Source organism: Cetorhinus maximus, chromosome 23, assembly GCF_964194155.1.
Source record: "Cetorhinus maximus chromosome 23, sCetMax3.hap1.1, whole genome shotgun sequence".
Classification (NCBI taxonomy): Eukaryota; Metazoa; Chordata; class Chondrichthyes; order Lamniformes; family Cetorhinidae; genus Cetorhinus; species Cetorhinus maximus.
In genome coordinates, this window is record NC_135901.1 from 57,057,360 (window position 1) to 57,078,080 (window position 20,721).

Here is a 20,721-nt window from a genome sequence, read left to right on the forward strand (position 1 = left end):
TACTGTTATGAATGTACTGGTCCATATTCCTATCTATATTACAGCAAATCCTGTCTCTATTATTAATTCACTAGCCCATATCTCTATTTATATTACACGAGATCATGTCTCTGTTAATACTGAACAAGTAATGTCTCTATTATGACTGCACTAGCTGATATCTCAGTTACTGTTACAGTAGAGCCCGCCTCTGTTATTGCTGCACTAGCCCATATCTCTTTTTATATTGCACCAGGTCGTGTATCTCTTTATGCTACGCCAGACCCTGAGTCATTTCAGATAAGATTCCATAGATTATACAAATTAACTAGACAGACAAACCAATCGAAAAATGATTAGAACGGTCGGGGTGGAATTTGTAAAGCTCACAGTTAAAAACCGTAGAAAGAGAACAACGAGAGTTTCAATCCTTTCCAACAATTGGAATAACTAATCGAATAATTTCAGGTCTGTCAATATCTTGTCAGGTAAACGTACAGGATCATTTTTTCCATCGCTTGCATACATCATCACACATTTGAGGTAAATATCAGGAGTTTCTGTGAGATGCTGCAGTGATCATTTTCCAATAAGATGCTCGTCATTCTCGATGTGATTCTAATCCCTGAGTTCCTCAGGATAGTGTCCTAGGCCCAAGCATCTTCAGCTGCCTCATCAATGCCCTTCCCTCCATCATAAGGTCAGAAGAGGGATTGTTCATTGATGATTACACAATGTTCAGCACCAGTCATGATTCCACACATTCTGAAACGGACCATGTCCAAAAGCCGCAAGACCTGGACAACATACAGGCTTGGGCTGATAAGTATCAAGTTACAGTCGCGCCACACAAATGCCCGGTAATGATCATTTCCAACAAGAGAAAATCGAACCACTTCCCCTTGACATTTGAAGAGGAATTAGTATCACTGACTCCCCGACTATCAACGTTGTGGGCGTTACCATTGAGCAGAAACTGAACTGTACCAGCAATGTAAATACTGTGGCGACAAGAGCAGATCAGAGGCTGAGAATGCTGCGGAGAGTAATTCACCTCTTGAACCTCCAAACTCGCCACCACCAACAAGGCTCAAGTCAGGAGTGTGATGGAATACTCTCCACTCGCTTGGGTGAGCGCGGCTCCAATAACACACTAGAAGCTCGACACCATCCAGCACAAAGTAGCCCATTTGTTGACACCTCAACTACCACCATCATCATTCACTCCCTCCACCAATGATGCACAGTGGCATCGGTGTGTTCCATCTACAAGATGCACTTCAGGAACTCATCAAAACTCCTTCGACAGCACCTTCCAAGCCCGTGACCACTACCAGTTAAAAGGGCAAGGACAGCAGAAAGGTGGTAACATCACCACCTGGGAGTTCCCCTCCAAGTCACTCACCATCCTGACTTAGAAATGTATTTATTTCCCAAAGAGTCTAAGGCCGTAATAATGGAGACTGCCTCCAGTGTAAGAGAGACAGATATGATCTCGTGGAGTAAAAACAGAGACAGGGAGAGTTGAATAGAAGCAGAGACAGAGGTACAAAGACAAAGTCTCTGCAAAGACAGGATCCATTTTAATTGAAAAGACAGACAAGTCGAATGTGATACAGGCTGATATAGAGTCTAGTGTAAATTGTTCTGAAATGGTCTAGCGGAATATAAGTGCAGACATGATTCAGTGTGTTATAAGCAGGGCTGCGATCTAGTGGAATATAAGTGAGGCAGTGACGAGTGCAGTAATAATTGAGACAGGATCTTGTGTAATACGAACCAGCCTAGTGTAGTAATAACACAGACCGGATCCAGTATAAGAAAACTGATACAGGGTCTAGTGGAGCTTCACATAATTCAGGGCTCTTTGTAATATAAACTGACGCAGTGTCTGGTGAAGTAAATACCGCCAAAGATACGAGATTAATGCAAACAGAGACATAGACAAGTACAGAAATGAGAATAATGGTATAGGACAATAACAACAGAAACAGAGAATTGTGTGATATTGTGAGACACGTATTGGTGCAGCATTACCTGAGACAGGGCCTAGTTTGATAGACACGTGGCAGGTTCTACTGGAGTAATAGCTGAGACAGAGTCTTGTGAAATGCAACTAAAAACATGTTCTAGTTTTCTATAACCAGAGACAATCTATAGTACAGTGCCAACTGGGGCATGGTTTACTGTAACTTTAGCCTAGACCTGCTTCAGTGCAGTCATGACTGAGATAGTGCCAACTGTATTGTGGCCCTCGTCCAGTACATAAACAACTGTGGCTGAGCCAATTATAGGCACAACTGAGAGATGACCTTCTCTAATATGACCAGAGACATGTCCTAGTGTAATAGAAACAGAAACGGCGTCTATTTTAATATGAACAGAGACAGTGCCAAATGCAGTAATAATTGAGACAGCGCCTGCTTCATGTGATGTGAGCAATGACGGTTTCACTGCCATCCACTGGTCAAACATTGCTATTACAGGTGTTGTGAAAATGTCGATTCCATTTACTGTTTCTGAGATCAATGGTTAAAATCAGAAATAATGGAAAACTTAGTCGGCAGGATTCGAACCTGTGCGGGGTAACACCTAATGGATTTCAAATCCATCGCCTTAACCACTCGGCCACGCCTAAAGACTTTGGCGGAAGGCCTGTATTATTTATACGAAATCATAGAATAGTTGCAGCAGAGACAAGAGGGTCTTCTTCCCGCCCTGTCACTGTCACAACGCGACCTTTTCCCCATAACCCTGCAATTTATATTGTCCCTCCTCGTTCTCCCTCCCAAACTGGGAATGAAAGAGTGAGAATGAAAGAGGAAGAGAAGTGACGGGTTTTGGAGATCCCAGGGGAGAGAGACTCCGGGAACAGTTCATTGTGACAGTTCACACAGCAACAAGAAAACAACATTCCCAGATGAGGACCAAACCCGGGCGGCAGGAGTGGGAGCGCCGAATAATAGCACGTTTAGTTCAAACACAGAAGATTTGTTCAGCCAATAACAGCATCGAGTGTGTTAGACATGATCATGAAGTGAACATTGAGGTGAAATAGTGCCACAAACTGCGGATGTACAACTTCCAATTTCCAAAACCCACCAACCTCATCAATGCGGCTCCTCTGAACATTTCAAGTCAAATATTGATCCTTTATAAGGTGCCGTTCCCAGAACTATACACAGTCCTCCAGGTGTGATCTAACCAGGGCTTTGCATAGCTGTAGCAAACCTTTCCCTCTTTAGTATAACAGCCTCTGTTACAGGGTATACAGCAAGGGGAATTAGATTGTATAGATCGAATCAGAAAAATATGGAGATGCTTCATCAGAATAAAATTCCTTTTCAAATTCCATTTGAAATGAACTTGATTGTTTCGAAAGCTGTATAAGAATCCCCAGCCCACATCTCTGTGACATTGGGTCAGGGAAACTTTGTTAATTTTCACACACTGAGCATAGACACCGCAGAAGCTCCTGCACTTCTTTCAGTTTTGTTTTTCTCAACTCAGAGTTTTCAAAAGGGAATTGGACAATGACTTGAAAGGAAGAAAAAAAATCAGAGTTATGGAGAAAGGGAAGGAAATTGAGTCTAATTGAAAGAACAATGTAAAAGGCTGATAATGATATGATGATTGAGTGGTCTCCTCAAGCGGTCTGCCATTTTATGATGACATTATCAGGTTAATTTGACGACAACATTTATAAATCTGCAACCGAATTCCATTTCTGTAAAGCAAGGACCCAAAGTGCTGCTGCAGGACCTCACAGTTTAACATGAGGTGCAGGTGCCTCTGGCTTTGTCAGGTATTGTTCTGTAGTGAACTGGTTATCACATGTGCACGAAATCACCAAGCCTCCTTAGACAGCACCTTCCAAACCCATAACCATTACTACCTGGAAAGACAAGGGCAGCAAATAGATGGGAACACTACCACCTGGAATTTCCCCTCCAAGTCACTCACCATTCTGACTTGGAAACATGGCACTGTTTCTTCACTGTCGCTGGTTCAATATCCTGGAACTCCCTTCCTAAAAGCACTTTGGGTGTACCTACACCACATGGACAGTTGCATTTCAAGAAGGAAGCTCAGCACCACCTTCTCAAGGGCAACTAGGGATGGGCAATAAATGCTGGCCCAGCCAGCGAACCCCACATCCCGAGAATAAATTGCAAATTGTCTGCAGAATTTTTGTTTTTATGCAGAATTAATCATCGGTTAAATAAAATTAAAACCAACCAAACACCCCTTCCTTCTTACTTCCGTTTATCTCCATTCAGGATCATAATTCTTCTTATCCGTGTTACTAAACGTTATTTCAGTTGCAAACATTCACTAAATTTGCAGTCTGAAATGGAACGATAATTGGTCAAGTTGGTGACATCCTTGCTTTCTGGGCCTTTGTCTCTCCTTCGGCCTCTGTTACTCTCGGTGTATATGTCTGTGTGTTTTCCTCTGTGTGTGTCAATGTGGTTCAGTCCCCTGAGGAGTTGAATACATTTTTACCATCACAAACTATATTCGCATTGGCTAATCCATTTTAACTGTGCCTTTTATTGTAATTTCAGGCTTCTTTCATGAGAGAAACGTTTCTCCCCAAAATGACACGTTTATATAAAACACAATCAATATGCATTATCACACAGTCCCAGGTTTTTATTGGGTTCTTAAGCGACAATGAGAAAAAAATCCAACTCTCCTGTGCCCAACGAGTCCCAACAGCAATGATATTTTTATCTGAATATTAATTTCAAATATAATTTAACAACTGACCAACCATGCACCTACAAATAACACATTCGAAATCTATGAAGCTATTGGATTCAAATAACCCCATTACTTATTCTCTCTTCCTCAGCTCCATAGTGAGTGAGACAGGGAAAAGCAGAAAAGCAGCAACATTCCGGCCCCGCACTCTCCAATCACCCGCTGCCAGCAGAAAGATACAGTCGCTTTGCTGAGTGTTTATTCTGTGAAATGGTGAAGAGCGAATATAAGACGCTTGTAAGATACTGCGTTCAGTTAATATTCAACAACAAACAGGAACAAGGCAGCTTTTCTCTCACTTAAAAGGGCAAGTTTTTATAATGCTACAGCATACAACAACAACTTATATTTAGAAAGCGCCTTTAACCTGTTGAAACGTCACAAAGCGTCCGCCATGGTCATTATATAACAAAGTGTGACGCCGAGCCTCATAATCGGTCAGCTGACTAAAAGCTCTGTCAAAGGGGGAGGCTTTAAGAACTGTCTTAAAGGAGGAAAGTATCGATTTCATGCTCCATCCAACAGCAATGGTTCTTCTCATTGGCTGAAGAAGCCACTTGTGTTCAACCTGAACAGACCATTTAGCCGGAGAAAGTTGACTGGTGAAAGAGATCGGGAAAGAAAAAATTCCAAAAGTAGCCTCCTTGAGCCAAATTTCCAGCAGCTTCCTGATGGCCGACTGGTTCGGGTTCAGCACTTTCACTGCGTCACCCCAGGTTTGATTCCCTGTCAGAGAATTGAGATTTTCTGCTCTTGGGCGAACTGCTAAAGCCAACATTACTGTCTTCCTGGCTGAAAACAACACAGAACAGTTCTGTCACATTCAGGGCAATGAGAGTTGAAGTTTCACATCAGAACTGAAATGTCTCACGTGCAACAAGTCGAGAATAAATCGAGAGTCGGAGTGAGGAAGTGAAAATAAAAGAGGAGGGCTATGATAGGTTACAAAGCACTGACTATAGAGCTGGTGATGCGAGGCAGAATATTATTCCTGTATTCCCCATGTTACCTTCAATTCTAATTTCCTTATTTATCCCATTCCCAACATTCCCACTACAGTTTGGTGGCATATAAACAACTCCCACTAATGTTTGATGCCTCTTTCTGTTTATTAGCTCCACTCAAACTTATTCTTCAATCTAAGATCCTCTCCCACTAATGTGCGGATCTGGACCCTTATTAACAGCACTAACCCACCTCCTTTTCCTTTTTGCCCATCCTTCTTAAATGACGATTGCTCTTGAATATTCAGATCAACCAATCACACTGCTCTGTCAAAGCAGAACACATGGCCGATTGGCCAATTTATTTGCTGTAACTTTCTGCCATTTTGTGTTTCCCAACACCCCAGTTGTATCTCTCTAAGTTTTACTGCCATTTTATAACTCAATCCATCGAGATGTAACCCCTGCCCTTCTATCCGACGCTTTGAATTCAAGACAATGAGCAAATTCAGCGGGTTTTCTTGTCATTTCTAGCACTGAATTTGACACCGGACTCGTTCAACGGCAGTTAAATAGTCTCAACCGTTCACCCCTTCAAAATGAACCTGTTGTGTTGCTTCTTGCAGTGCATCTGCTGAACAACATAAGCTCATCCCAGCTCCGCTTTCTTCATAGTGAAATCCAGTGTGAAAATATGAACAATTTCAAAGCTTAACAACGTGCACAAGACTGGAGGGAGAATGTGGCTCTGGATAATTCACACTGTGCACATTCCTGTTATCAGCATCTCGGACAATCAGGAAAATGAGATCCTGTAAACCCTTCCCTTCTCAAATTCTCGTGTTTTCCTTCCCTATCCCTGATTCCCAGGGAAATATTGAGTTCATGGACTGACTGTGTCTGCATCAAGCAACTAATTGACTTGGGAGCTTGGGAGGTGAGGCAGGGACAGAAGCAGAAACAGATGTGACATGACAGTGTTTAGAATTTGATGTGCGTCAGTTACTTTCAGTGATGAATTTCTGCCGTGTGTCCCCTTGTCAGTTTCACAGGAGCCGCAGTGATGAGGTTGTGGGTTTTGGAAATTGAAAGTTGTACATGAGCAGCTTTGAACAGCAGGTCGAACAAGTGCCAGTTCAGATTGAATGTATGGGTTTGTGTGCGGTGTTTAATTTTAACAGGAAGGGTGAGGAGAGACAGCATCAATATAAATTGCTGTGGGGAACAGGCGATTTTTTTGGAATTAGTTAAATGGCTCTTCAGAGAGATGGCATTGGCACGATGGGCTGAATGTACTCCTCTGCTGTAGTCATCTATAATTTTATACCGACCATATTAACTTGTGCATAGGGCCGTTCGCCATAGCCGAGTGGTTAAGGCGTTGGAGTCCAAACCCATTGGGGTTTCCCACTTCTCATTATTCCTGCTTTTAACTCTGTTTCTACAGAGTTATTAACGGTTACATTGATCAAATCCATCCAGAAACTCGGGAGTTTTCCTATTTCCGTTCACTCCTGAAAACATTCACGAATCTTGCATTCGGAAATGGATCAAAAACGGAGCCAGGTTGGTGTCAGGCTTGCTTTCTGGGTGTATGTCTCTCCTTAGAAACAATAACTTGCCCTCTGTCACTCTCGGTGTCTATGTCTGTGTGTGTTCCTCTGTGTGTGTCAATGTGGTTCAGTTCCTCATTTTTACCATCCAAACATTATTCACCTTATTCCTGCGGCTTCATATTAAGATGGTCCAGAGAAAACAAAAGCGCTGTTTTAAAAGATGTAAGAGGACATTTATTTCTGTTTCTTTTTGAATGCAGGCTGTTCAGCTACTAAATGCCCGGACGTGACAAAACGGAGGATGATTATATATTCTAATTCAGTGCCAATGCCGGCCAACGTAATGGTTGTTTCTGCTCTGACTGTGGTTGAGTGGCCGAATGGACTGAGCTGCTGGTCGAGGTTCCTATGATTTGGGCTCCACTCCCGCGGTTATTAAACTTTCCGGTGGTTTGCTTTTGAGACACTTCCTAAAAATGCTCCGTGCGACCGGCTGATCTGTGCAGTGTTGCATTTTGGTTGGGAGGATGGGGAGAGTCAGTCTAAGTTGGGTTAATAGCAGGGACTGAAAATCCTTTTTCTCTCTTACTCCCTGTACGCATTCTATTATTTTCTACAAGCAACAGTTCGATTTCACTAAATAGTTGTGGCCAAGTGATTTTAACTGACGGTCTGCAGAATTACTTATCGGTTATTTGGAATAAAAACCATTCAAATACCCCCGTGTTTCTTATTCCCGTTCATCTGCAAACATTCACTAAATTGGCAATTGGAAATAGAAGAGTAATTGACCATTCCTGATCAACCAATCACAACTGCTCTTTGACAGCAGCACGCCAGGCCGAATGGCCTCTTACTTTCCGTAACTTTCTATAATGTTATGTTTCCCAATACCACGGATGCTCTTTCCCGGTTATTCTGCCATATTATAACCCATTCTATCGAAATGTACTTTGTTACCTTGTGTCCTGTCCTTCTGAATTCAAGACCCGGAGTGAATTCAGTGAGAAGTTTTCTTGCCATTTCTAGTAAGAGATTTGGAACCAGACCAGTTGAATGACAGTTTAAATGGTGCCAGTCCTTCACTGCAGCGCATTGTGTTTTTGAGTGGAGATGATTTCTGTTTGTTACAAAGTGCAGGATCATCTGATTAACTGACGGAGCTGGATCCAGGTTCCGAATGATCAATTCCTACTTAATTACTTTTGTTCTATTTCGGTGGCAATGCCAATGAAGGAGATGATTAATAATTTTCACCTATGTGGTAGCGTGGCCGAGCGGTCTAAGGCGCTGGATTAAGGCTCCAGTCTCTACGGAGGCGTGGGTTCGAATCCCACCGCTGCCAAACATTTAGCAGCCCCATTTGGACAAACACACACCACCGAAAATTGAGCGTCCTGTGCTGCATTTTGTCAAGAAGAAAGAGGAGAGACAATACAAATATGAGTTGCTGCGGGGAAAAGGTAGGGTGTGGAATTATAGTAGTTGAGTTCCTCTTCCAGAGAGTCGGCTTGTGAACGACATGCTGAATGTAGCCGCTTCTGATTTTATACAAACAGCAATGACGTCAGTGCAGGTCCTGTGTTCACGGTGGAGTGGATAAGGGGATGGGGTTGGAATCCTGTGGGGTCTCCTCACAGACTTCCAAATCCTACCAGCTCCAGTTCTCATCATTCCTGATTTTGATAAGGTGCCTATGGAGTTAATTATTAGATTAGTCAAAAAGAAAAGGGAAGCATTTGTTAGGGCTAGAAGGCTGGGGACAGATGAAGCCCGTGGAGAATACAAAGAAAGTAGGAAGAAACTTAAGCAAGGAGTCAGGAGGGCTAAAAGGGGTCATGAAAAGTCACTGGCAACAAGGATTAAGGAAAATCCCAAGGCCTTTTATACATATGTAAATAGCAAGAGGGTAGCCAGGGAAAGGGTAGGCCCACTCAGGGACAGAGGTAGGAATTTGTGTGTGGAGCCAGAAGAAATGGGAGAGATACTAAATGTATACTTCTCATCAGTATTCACCAAAGAGAAGGACTTAGCGGTCGATTTGTCTAGGGAAGAGTGTGTAGATAGCCTGGAACATGTTGAGATCAACAGAGAGGAGGTGTTAGGCGTCTTGAAGAATATTAAGGCGGATAAGTCTCCAGGGCCAGATGGGATCTACCCCAGAGTACTGAGGGAGGCAAGGGAGGAGATTGCTGGGGCCTTGACAGAAATCTTTGTATCCTCACTGGCTACGGATGAGGTCCCAGAGGACTGGAGAATGGCCAATGTTGTTCCACTGTTTAAGAAGGGTAGCAGGGATAATCCAGGAAATTACAGGCCGGTGAGCCTTATCTCAGTGGTAGGGAAATAAGGGGCAGCATGGTTTTGTCAAGGGGAAGTCGTGTCTCACTAACTTGATCGAGTTTTTCGAGGAAGTGACAAAGATGATCGACGATGGAAGGACAGTGGATGTTATATACATGGTTTTCAGTAAGGCCTTTGACAAGGTCCCTCATGGCAGACTGGTACAGAAGGTAAAGTCACACGGGATCAGAGGTGAGCTGGCAAGATGGATACAGAATTGGCTTGGTCATAGAAGACAAAGGATAGCAGTGGAAGGGTGCTTTTCTGAATGGAGAGCTGTGACTAGTGGAGTTCCGCAGGGATCAGTGCTGGGACCTTTGCTGTTTGTGGTATACATAAATGATTTGGAGGAAAATGTAACTGGGCTAATTAGTCAGTTTGCAGACGACACTAAGGTTGGAGGAGCTGCAGATAGTGAAGAGGATTGTCAAAGGTTACAACGGGATATAGATCGGTTGGAGACTTGGGCGGAGAAATGGCAGATAGATTTTAATCCGGACAAATGCGAGGTAATGCATTTTTGAAGGTCTAATACAGACAGGAATTATACAGTAAATGGCAGAACCCTTAAGTGCATCGACTGGCAGAAGGATCTGGGTGTACAGGTCCACAGGTCACTGAAAGTGGCAACGCAGGTGGATAAGGTAGTCAGGAAGGCATATGGCATGTTTGCCTTCATTGGCAGGGGTATTGAGTATAAAAGCTGGGAAGTCATGCTGCAGCTGTATAGAACCTTGATTAGGCCACACTTGGAATATTGCATGCAATTCTGGTCGCCACATTACCAGAAGGATATGGAGGCGTTGGGGAGGGTGCAGAGGAGGTTTACCAGGATGCTGCCTGGTCTGGAGGTTATTAGTTATGAGGAGAGGTTGGAGAAACTCGGATTGTTCTCACTAGAGCGACGGAGATTGAGGGGCGACTTGATAGAAGTTTACAAAATTATGAGTGGCATGGACAGAGTAGATAGTCAGAAGCTTTTTCCCAGGGTGGAAGAGTCAATTACTAGGGGTACATAGATTAAAGGTGAGAGGAGAAAACTTTAGAGGAGATGTGCGGGGTAAGTTTTTTACGCAGAGGGTAGTGAGTGTCTGGAATTTGCTGCCAGAGGAGGTGGTGGAAGCAGGTACGATAGTGGTGTTCAAGAGGCAGCTTGACAAATACATGAATAGGATGGGAATAGAGGGATACGGACCCCGGAAGTGCAAAATATTTTAGTTGAAGGGCCATATGATCGGCGCAGGCTTGGAGGGCCGAAGGGCCTGTTCCTGTGCTGTACTTTTCTTTGTTCTTTGTTCTATAAACGGAATCAAAACCATTCCCATAGTTTCTTCTTTCCGTTCGTCTGTGTGATTGTCAATGTGGTTCAGTTCCCCAAAGGAAAGGACACATTTTTAACAGAACAAACTTTATTCACGTTAGTTGTGCATCTTCAGATCAAAAATTATCAGGGTGAAAGGTACAAAAAGAGTCTGTCTCCTTCTCTGTGTGCCCCATTGCAACAACAGCTTATATTTAGATAGCGCCTTTAACGTAATTCAACCGCCAAAGATAGTTCACAGGATCATTATATAACAGAGTCTGACACTGACACACATAAGGAGATGTTAGGCCACGTGACCAAAAGCTTGGTCGGAGAGGTAGGTTTTAAGAAGAGTCTTAAAGGAGGAAAGTGAGATCGTGGCGGAGAGGTTTAGGGAGGGAATTCCAGAGATTGGGGCCTCGGTAACTGAAATCACGGTCACCAATGGTGGAGCTATTCTGTTTGGGAATGTACAAGAGGCCAGAATTAGAGGAACACAGATGTCTCAGAGACTTGTGGGGTTAGAGGACATCACAGAGATTGGGAGAGGCGAGAACAAGGAGGGATTTGAAAACAAGGTTAAGAAATTTTGAAGTAGATACATTCTTTGAACGGGAGCTAATGTAAGTCAGCGGGTAGAGGGTGATAGGAGAATGGGACTTCCTGTGAGTGAAGACACAGGCAGCAGTTTTGGATGACCTCAATTTGCGGGCGGGAGAATGTCCACTTACATTCCAGAACTGACATTCTGCTGGATCAGCACTGCCCTGTTTCCAAGACCAATATTGATCCTTTATAAGGTGCGGTTCCCAGAACTACACACAGTCCTCCAGGTGTGATCTAACCAGGCCTTTGTTTAGCTGTAGCAAACCTTTCCCTCTTTTCTATAACAGCGTCTGTAACAGCTTGTACAGCAAGAGGAATCGATTGTATAAATCGACTGAGAAAAATGAGGAGATGTTTGGTCAGAATAAACTTCTTTCAAATATTCAATAGGAAATCAATTGCTTAAATAAATATTCCTCTTTATTTCGAAGACAACATGTGAATCCCCAGTTCAACTCTCCATGCCATTGGGTCAGGGTAACTTTGTTAATGTTCACACACTGAGCGTGGACACTGCAGAAGCTCCTGCACCTCTTCCAATATTGTTTTTCTTAACTCAGAGTTTTCATAAAGGAATTGGGCGATTATTTGAAATGGGAAAAAAAACTGCAGGGTTATGAAGGAAGAGAATGATATTGGAACTAAGTGGATAGCTCTTTGAAGAAAGCGCACACCCGATGGGTCGAATGCCCACCTAATGAGCTGTGTCAGTTTACAATTAGATTAATTTCTCTGCAGCTTTCCAAAGTGTCACACCCCAGTTCTATTCCGGTAAACAGGATCTTGCAGCGCAGTGGGTCTACACAGTTTGAAATTCTATACAAGTCCCTTTGGCTTTTTCTTGCACATTGTTTCTGTAGTGTAGCGATGTCAACATACCATAAGTTAACAAATAAACAAGTAGTGTTTATCACATTCACTTCAGATGCGCAAGGTCACCGGTTCGAAAGCTGGCAAAAATATTTTGAAAACTGAATCATCTAATTGTGAGAAGTTGTACAATTCCTGTTTCTTGCTAAACAATAGCCGAATACATTATCTCACAGCCATGTGACATTGGCACTTCACCAGGCTTTGAATGATTTTCTCCAAAAGGTACGGTAATGAGAAAGAGACAAAAAATGAGACGAATTACAGTAAGATAGTTTGTGCATGTGTGAAGTGTTGAATGACCTGCTGATGTGCTCTGTCATTTTATGATTCCAATGTCAGATCATTTTCTCTGCCGCATGGCTATGTTTTTCAGCCGAATTGTACTTCCATAAAACAGGGTTTGGAAGTGCAGTAAGGCTGCACAGTTTGATATTTTAAGTCGGTCCCTGTGGTTCTGCCCATTGTTTCTGTAGTTACCAATTGGTTATCACGTACATGCAAAGGTCCCCTGTCTGGAAATGGGTAGAAACATTATTGAAATTTACACATTCAAGTGTGAGAGAAAGTTCCATAATTCACATTTGTTGTTGAATATTAACTGAATATAGTATCTCGCTGCTACAGTAAATTTGCCCTTCGCAAAGCTGTAAAAAGCATTCTCAAAACGAGGAAGGGTGAAACTGACTAGGCACAAAAAACTAGCAGTTCCTTTCATCAACAACAGAAATTAATGAGTTTACAAATACAAATTCACAGTTACTTACTGACTGAAAGATGACAACCAGTGTGATCCAAAGACTAGCTTCATCGTAAAGACAGACGCAATTGATACTGTGATTGAACACGAGACATTGGGAGAGATGGTCCAAAATTACTTTGTATCGCACTTCATCATGGTTCTTAATTCTTTCATGAGCATCGTTGGCCAGCATTTTTGCACATCCCCAAATCCCCTTGAGCTGTGTAACTTGTTAAACCATTTCAAAGGTTAGTTGAGAATCAACCACATCACTGTGGGTCTGGTGTCACATGCAAGTCAGACCAGGTAAGGACGACCGATTGAATTCCCTAAAGGACTGGTGAATCACATGGGTTTATATGGCAATATCAGTGATAGTTTCATGGTCATCATGACTGAGAAAATACTGAGGACATGTCTGATCAGAATAAACACCTTTTGTAAGTTCACCATGAAATGATTTGCATAAATAACTTATGTTAATATCGAAAACTGCAGAAAGAACCCTACTCCAACTCTTAATTTCATTGTGTAAAGGAAATGTTCATTAAGGCAAACTTCATGGATTCACAGAAACTGCTTCTTTGAAAAGGAATTTGGCAATGGTTGAAAGGGAGAAAATTCTGATAAATGGAAAGAGAGAAGGAAATTGGGACTAATTGGCAAGATCTTTGTAAAAAAAAAACTGATATAAATATAATGGGTGGAAGGACCTCTTACTGCGCTGTGCCACTTGACGATGACATTGTTGATCAGTCTGTCTCCAGCATTCCTAATGAGAACAGCCGAATTCCATTTCTTCAAAACAAAGACCCAAAGTGCTGCTGCATGACGTCACCTTTTAACATTCCAGACAGCTCCATTGGGATCCAGGCAGGGAAATGTTCCTGTAGCGTTGTAGTTACCCTGCTCATTTCGCATGTGTAAGTTATTCCATTCGATGCTCGGGGAAACATTATCACCCAACTGTGTGGAAAAGTTGCATCGCTCCCATTCCTGTTTGTTGTTGAATATGAACTGAATGCTGGATCTTGCAGCCACATTAGATTCGCTCTTCACCATTTCTGAAGATAACATTCAGCAAAATAAGAAGATGTTTCCGCTGGCAGTGGGTGATTGGAGAGTGCGGGGCTGGAATATTGTTACCTTTTCCTGTCTCACTCACCGTGGAGCTGAGAAAGAGCGATTAATTGATGGGCTTGTTTCAATCCAATAGCCTCGTTGATCTGTATTGATTTAGATGGGGGTTCATGATCGTCCATATTCTTTGTTATATCCGAAATGAATATCCATAAACAAAGCTTCGTGTGGGAGCTCAGTGGGCGACAGGTGAGTTTTCAACGTGGGGGGGGGGTTTCTTGTGGTTTCAGGGTCCCAGAACAAGCCAGAGAATTAATGAGTAATGATGGGGGGGAAAATGGCTATAACTTAGCCTCTGGGTGGTTTCGAACCACCAACCTTTTAGCTCACAGCCGAACAGGCTGACCAATTGCGCCACAGAGACTTAAGGAAAATGCCTGCACGCTGTAGGATATCCTAAAGCAATGGCTCAGCGAGTGAAAGCTTCAGATTGCCGCTACCCGAATGATAATTATCCTCTCAGTTTTACTCTTCCCAAATAAAGGGTGAGACATTCATTGTGGATACATGGAAACAGTCTGATCCCACCCACTGCAGACACATCCATGTCACTGGGAACCAGATCCCCTACAACTGGTGCCGTCTCCCTTCGAGCCTTTTGGTGCCTTGTCTGTTACCAAGTATTCCGCTTGTCCCAAAACCAATAATTCTAAAGGAGTTTCTCTGTTTCACAGGGAGTGGTTAGGATCTGGATTGCACCACCTGAGAGTGTGAGGGAGGCAGATTCATCGCGGATTTCAACAGAGAATTGTACAGAAAATGCAGATCTCCGGGGAAAAGGTGGGGGAGTGGGACCAGGTGAGTTAGTTTCCAGAAGAGTAAGAGGCCTCCCTTTTCAGACGGAGATGAGCAGATTTTCTTATTCTCTCAGAGGTCGTTAGTCTGTGGAATTATTTTCCCCAGAAAGCAGTGGAGGCTGGGTCATTGAATTTATTCAAGGCAGAATTAGACAGATTTTTGATACACAAGTGGGTCAAGAGTTATGGGGGTGAGGTGGGGACAGACAGCAAAGAGGAGTTGAGACCACAGCCTGATCAGCCATGATCTTATTGGATGGTGAAGCAGGCTCAAAGGACTGAATGGCCAACTCCTGTCCCTGAGTCCTTTGTTCCTATGAGTCAGGCCGAATGGCCTCTATCTGTGGTGTAGCCTTGGCTCTGATTCTCTGACACTGAGGTGCTTGAGGGGAAAAATGGTCTATTTCTGCTCCTATTTGTTATGTTCTAATTCAGAGCCGACACCACCCAAGGCAATGGTTGGTCTACTGTTGATGGTGGCAGCGTGGCTCCACGTTTTAACGAGATTGGCTTGGGTTTCGTTGTTTTAATGGGTTCGAATCCTCAAGCCATCAACGTTTCAGCTGTTTTGTTCTTTCAGTCACTTCACCTGAGCCCGGGCTTGTGGTTGTTGCCATATTAAGATGTCCCTCCTGGCAGGATGAACCAGGAGAGATAGTAAGAATTGCAGGGTGACTGGGAATGTGTAGGGCCGAATGTCCTCTCTCTCTGTTAAACCTGTCTATGATTTTATATGAAAAAGGTTAAAATCGATATAAGGTCTGTAATCATGGCTGAGTGGTGAAGACAATGGATTTAAAATCCATTGCGCTCTCCCCATGAAGGCTTGAATCCTGCCGACCTCGCTGCTCCTTCCTTTAGGTGCCTCCAGATTAAAATTAATTATTGGGGAAATGGAATAAAAACCTTCCAACCACTCTCGGGTGGTTCTCCTGCTTCCCTTCCTCGTTTCTTCATTTCCGTTCATCTGCAAGCATTCACCATAATCTCTGTCTGAAATAGAACAATAATTAGACCTGTTGGTGACATCCTTGTTTTCTGGGTGTTTGTTTCTCCTCAGGCCTCTGTCACTCTCGGTGTATATGTTTGTGTGTGTTCCTCTGTGTGTGTCGATGTGGTTCAGTTCCCCAAGGGGGTGAACACATTTTTAACCATCACAAACTTTATTCACTTTAGTTGTGCAACTTCATATTAAAATGTTACAGAGAAAAATATCAGGATGAAAGATGCAAGAGGAGTTTGTCTCTTTCTATGTATGGACTACAACAACAACTTAAAAAGCACCTTTAACCTAATGAAACGTCACAAAGCGTTCCCCAGGATCATTGTAGAACAAAGTGTGACACCAAGTCACATATTCAGTCAGGTGACTAAAAGCTCGGTCAAAGGGGGAGGCTTTAAGAACTGTCTTGAAGGGGGAAAGTATCGATTTCATGTTCCAGCTAACAGCAATGGTTCTTCTCATTGGTGAAGAAGTCACTTGTGTTCAACCCAAACAGATCATTTGGCAGGAGAAAGTTGTCTCTGGTGAAAGAGATCTAAAATGAAAAAAAAATGTCAAAAGTAGCTCCATAATCCAAATTTCAAGCCTTATTGGTAGTTCCTCTGGTGTCCCGTGACTCGGATTTACAGCTTTCATTGGGCCCACAGTGGTTAGGCTGGAGGGTTTTAGAAGTTGTAAGTTGAACATGAGCAGCTTGTGGGACTATTTCACCTCATTGTCGATGTCATGTTCCAGCTCACAGCAAATGTTCTCGCTGGCTGAAGAATTGGTTTGTGTTGAGTCTAAACATGCAGTTTTGTGGTAAAAGAGATCTGAATTTTTTTTTTAAATGGCAAAAGCAGCGTAGATAAGCCATACCGAAAAAAGACTTGACAGCTTTCTTGCTGGCCTAGTGGTTACGATTCGGTGCTTTTAGCGCCTCAGGTGGGGTTTGGTTCTCGGTCAAGGAATGAAAATTTATTAAACTTGTGAAATGTTTAAAAACGAGTGTTGCGAACTTATTGATTGAAAACATTTAACAGCTGCACCAGAGTCAGTGGAAGGAGAGTTGAATTCTTGCCTCAGAGCTGAAAATGTCACACTGGGAACAGTTCGAGAACAAACACAGACGCAGAGTGAAGAAATGAAAGAAGGACAAGAGAAGGGCTGGTTGCAGAGCAGTTTCCATAGTGATGTTGGTGCGAGGAAAAATATGGGTGGGAGAAGGATATATTTTGCTGTCTCCTGTTTGCACTGGCACAAATATTACTCCTGTTCGATCAAACAATCAGAACTGCTCTTTGAAAGAAGTAAAAAGAGCCGAAAGGCCTCCATCTATCTTGTAACTTTCTATAATTTTATGTTTTCCAACACCACGGGTGCTTCTTTCACAATCATTCTGCAATGTTATAGCCCATTCCAACGAGATGTGCTTTCTTACCTTGTATTCGGTTCTTTTGAAAACAAAACATGGAGCAAATTCAACGAGTTTTCTTGTCATTTCCAGCACGAGATTAGTCACGAGACTAATTGAACGACACATTAATGGTGCCAATCCTTCCCTGGAGCACACCGCGTCAAAGAGAACTGTTACCATCAGCCTGTTATGTAGCTTCTTTCAGTACATCTGCTGAACAATATAAGCTTATCACAGCTCTGCTTTCTTCACATTGAAATCCAGTTTGAAAATATAACCAATTTCAAAGCTGATCAACCTACACAAGACTGGAAGGAGAGTGTGACTGTCGGTAATGGGCACTGTGCACATTCCTGTAATCAGCATCTGGGAGAATCAGGAAGGTGAGATCCTGGTGTCTTTTTACTCTATGGTCTGCAAACCTATCGTATTGTGTCTTACATTCCCATAAACTGACTGTGTCTGCATCAAGCAGCTAATTGACCCGGGAGCTGGAGCAGAGGCAGGGACAGAAGCAGAAAAAAATGCGACAAGAAATTGCTTTGAATTTTATGTGCATCGGTTGCTTTCAGTGGTAAATGTCTGCCTTGTAACTTTCACAGCTGCCACAGGGATTCGGTTGGTGCTTTCCCTTAAAAGTAGCAAGATTTAAAAAAATACTACAGCGCCCAACGTGGGGCTCGAACCCACGACCCTGAGATTAAGAGTCTCATGCTCTACCGACTGAGCTAGCCGGGCATACAGAAAAAAAGGCCCCATATGCCAACATACATGTAAACAACTGTTGCTTTCCACCTAGAGCCTCAGCTTGTTCTGAATTTCAAAGTGTAGAAGGTAATCGACCTACAAAATCCCCAAGGTCGCAATGCATTCCTCTCAATCATCAATAACATCGTTCATGTCTCCCACTTCTTAGCTGCACCTCCTTCCAAACATTGCAAACTCCTCTTGCATCTTTCATCCTGATATTTTTCTCTGTAACATTTTAATATGAAGCTGCACAACGATTGTGAATAAGGTTTATGCTGGTAAAAATATATTCACCCCCTCGGGAACGGAACCACATTGACACACACAGAGGAATAAAAACAGACATATACACCGAGTGTGAGAGGGCAAGGGATTGTTTCTAAGAAGAGACAAACACACAGAAAGCAAGCATGACAATAATATTTTTTTCCCAGTTCCAACTGCAAGTTTCGTGAATGAACAGAAATAGGAAAACTCCAGAGTGTTTGGATGGATTTTATTCAATTTAACCGATAATTAACTCTGTAGACACAGTTAAAACCAGGCATAGTAAAAAAAACGGGAATGACCTTTAACAACTTTAACAACTCGGCGATGACGACTGGCCCTATGGTATACAAGCATAGATGGGGACAGCAGAGGAGGAGGACATGAGGCCTCTGGTGTCCGTGCCGTCCGATGGAAGAGGAATTCAGCGACTTTGACAACCTGCCTTTTCTCCACAGCAATTTATATTTGTATTGTTTCCCCTCGCTCTTCCTGTTTAAGTGAAACACCGCACACGCCTGCTTTAACTTTAGGCTGGCATTTCTTCGATCAATGGGAGTTCTGAAAGTGCAATTTTGGTCAATGTAAGCTTCAAACCGATCCCTCTATAGAAAGTAAAAGTACAATCTAGCACCTTAGACTGCTCGGCCACACTATCAAGCTCAGGCTGTTACTTCCCATTTCCTTGGCTGGTGTCGCTCCTGAAACAGAACAGAAGCAAAGCAGCAACAATACGTCATAAGGCCCCACAAGCCTCCTCCGTCACTTAATAAGATCCTGGCTGATCTCCAGCCTCAACACTAATTTCCCACCCGATCCCGATAGTCCTTCATTCCCATAGAGCCCAAAAACCACGAGAATTTTTCGATAAAAACAAAATGCTGTGGATGCTGGAAATATGAAATAAAAACAGAAAATGCTGGAAAAACTCAGCAGGTCTCGCAGCTCCTGTGGAGAAAGAAACTGAGTTAACGATTCGAGTCCGTATGGCGCTCCTTCAGAGCGAAAGTGGATTTTAGGATGCTTTTCCTCCCATTGACCCGATAGATCTGTAGACACCTGGTTGAAATCAGCAATAACAAGAACCACAGTCGGTAAGATTTGACTCTACCTGGGGAAACCCCAACGGATTTTGAAATCATCCATTTAACCACTCGGCCATGATGATTGACCAAGGGCCCACTGCTTTCCACTCAATAATCAATAACATCATTCACAGTTTCCACTTCTCAGCTGCATCTCCTTCCGAACACTGTGATCCATTTCCCTCAGGATCTGTTCCTGGATTTAATATTTAGCTGCTTTGTGTCCTCATTTTGAAATCAGAATCGCTTCAGTATCCAAAACAAATTGAATTGCAAACGTGTTGGATAAACAATGGAAAACAAGTCACTCGATAACACAAATCCCATGGTGCTCATTTTCAGATTCACAACAGTCAGCTTTTCTGTAAAATGAAGGAATTTTACAATGAAAATATTTAGAAAGTTGGTCTGACTTTTATTTGTGTCTCACTCACTTGGGTATTCTGTAAATGGTGCTCGGAGGCTTAGTGATCGGGATATAATCTACCTGTGTTTTCCTGAGCCTGTGCTCGGTGTATTTGGAGGTTTGGTCCGGGTTGGAGTATCTTGTGTCCCAGGGATGGGCAGTAACCCGCTGATTGAAGCTGCAGTCGCCGCTTTCTGCTGGCAGCGGGTGATTGGAAAGTGCGGGGCTGGAATATTGCTGCTTTTCCCTGTTTCACTCACTGTGGAGCTGAGGAAGAGAATTATTGATGGGTTTGTTTGAATCCAATAACTTCATAGATTTCAGATGGATTAGACGTTGGTACATGGTAGGTCTAAATGTTTTCTCATTATGTTTGAAATGAATATTCATGAAAAACATGTCAGTTTGGGAATCCATTGCATAAAAGTTGAGTTGGCAACGTTTGGCAAACATTTACCTGCAGCTAAAGTGCCCATTGTCACCCCGGAACTGTGTGGCAATGAATGATGATGGGGAGAAAACATCAAAGACTTCATTCCTGATGGTCTTAAACTGCTAACCTTCCGGTTTCCTGCCAAATGCCTACCAATCATATAACAGAGACTCACACAAGCAAAACCTGCAAGGTATCTTAAACTGAGGCAGCGAGTTAAAGCTTCAAATTGCCAACACTGAAATGACAATTGTTCTCTATCAGTTTCACTCTTCGAAAAGAACAGGTGAGACATTGATTGTTGAAACATGGAAACAGTCTGATCCCACCCACT

The 20,721-nt window shown here is 42.9% G+C and overlaps 3 non-coding genes across 3 annotated transcripts; 1 reads left to right on the top strand and 2 right to left on the bottom strand.

Annotated features, from left to right (window-relative positions):
* Nucleotides 1-2,534: 2,534 nt before the first annotated feature.
* Nucleotides 2,535-2,617, bottom strand: trnas-uga (transfer RNA serine (anticodon UGA)). Its single transcript has one exon. It is a non-coding gene; the product is annotated as a tRNA-Ser (tRNA).
* Nucleotides 2,618-8,509: 5,892 nt separating this feature from the next.
* trnal-aag (transfer RNA leucine (anticodon AAG)) lies at nucleotides 8,510-8,591 on the top strand. Its single transcript has one exon. It is a non-coding gene; the product is annotated as a tRNA-Leu (tRNA).
* A 9,520-nt stretch (nucleotides 8,592-18,111) lies between these two features.
* Nucleotides 18,112-18,184, bottom strand: trnak-cuu (transfer RNA lysine (anticodon CUU)). The gene has a single exon. It is a non-coding gene; the product is annotated as a tRNA-Lys (tRNA).
* Nucleotides 18,185-20,721: the final 2,537 nt, after the last annotated feature.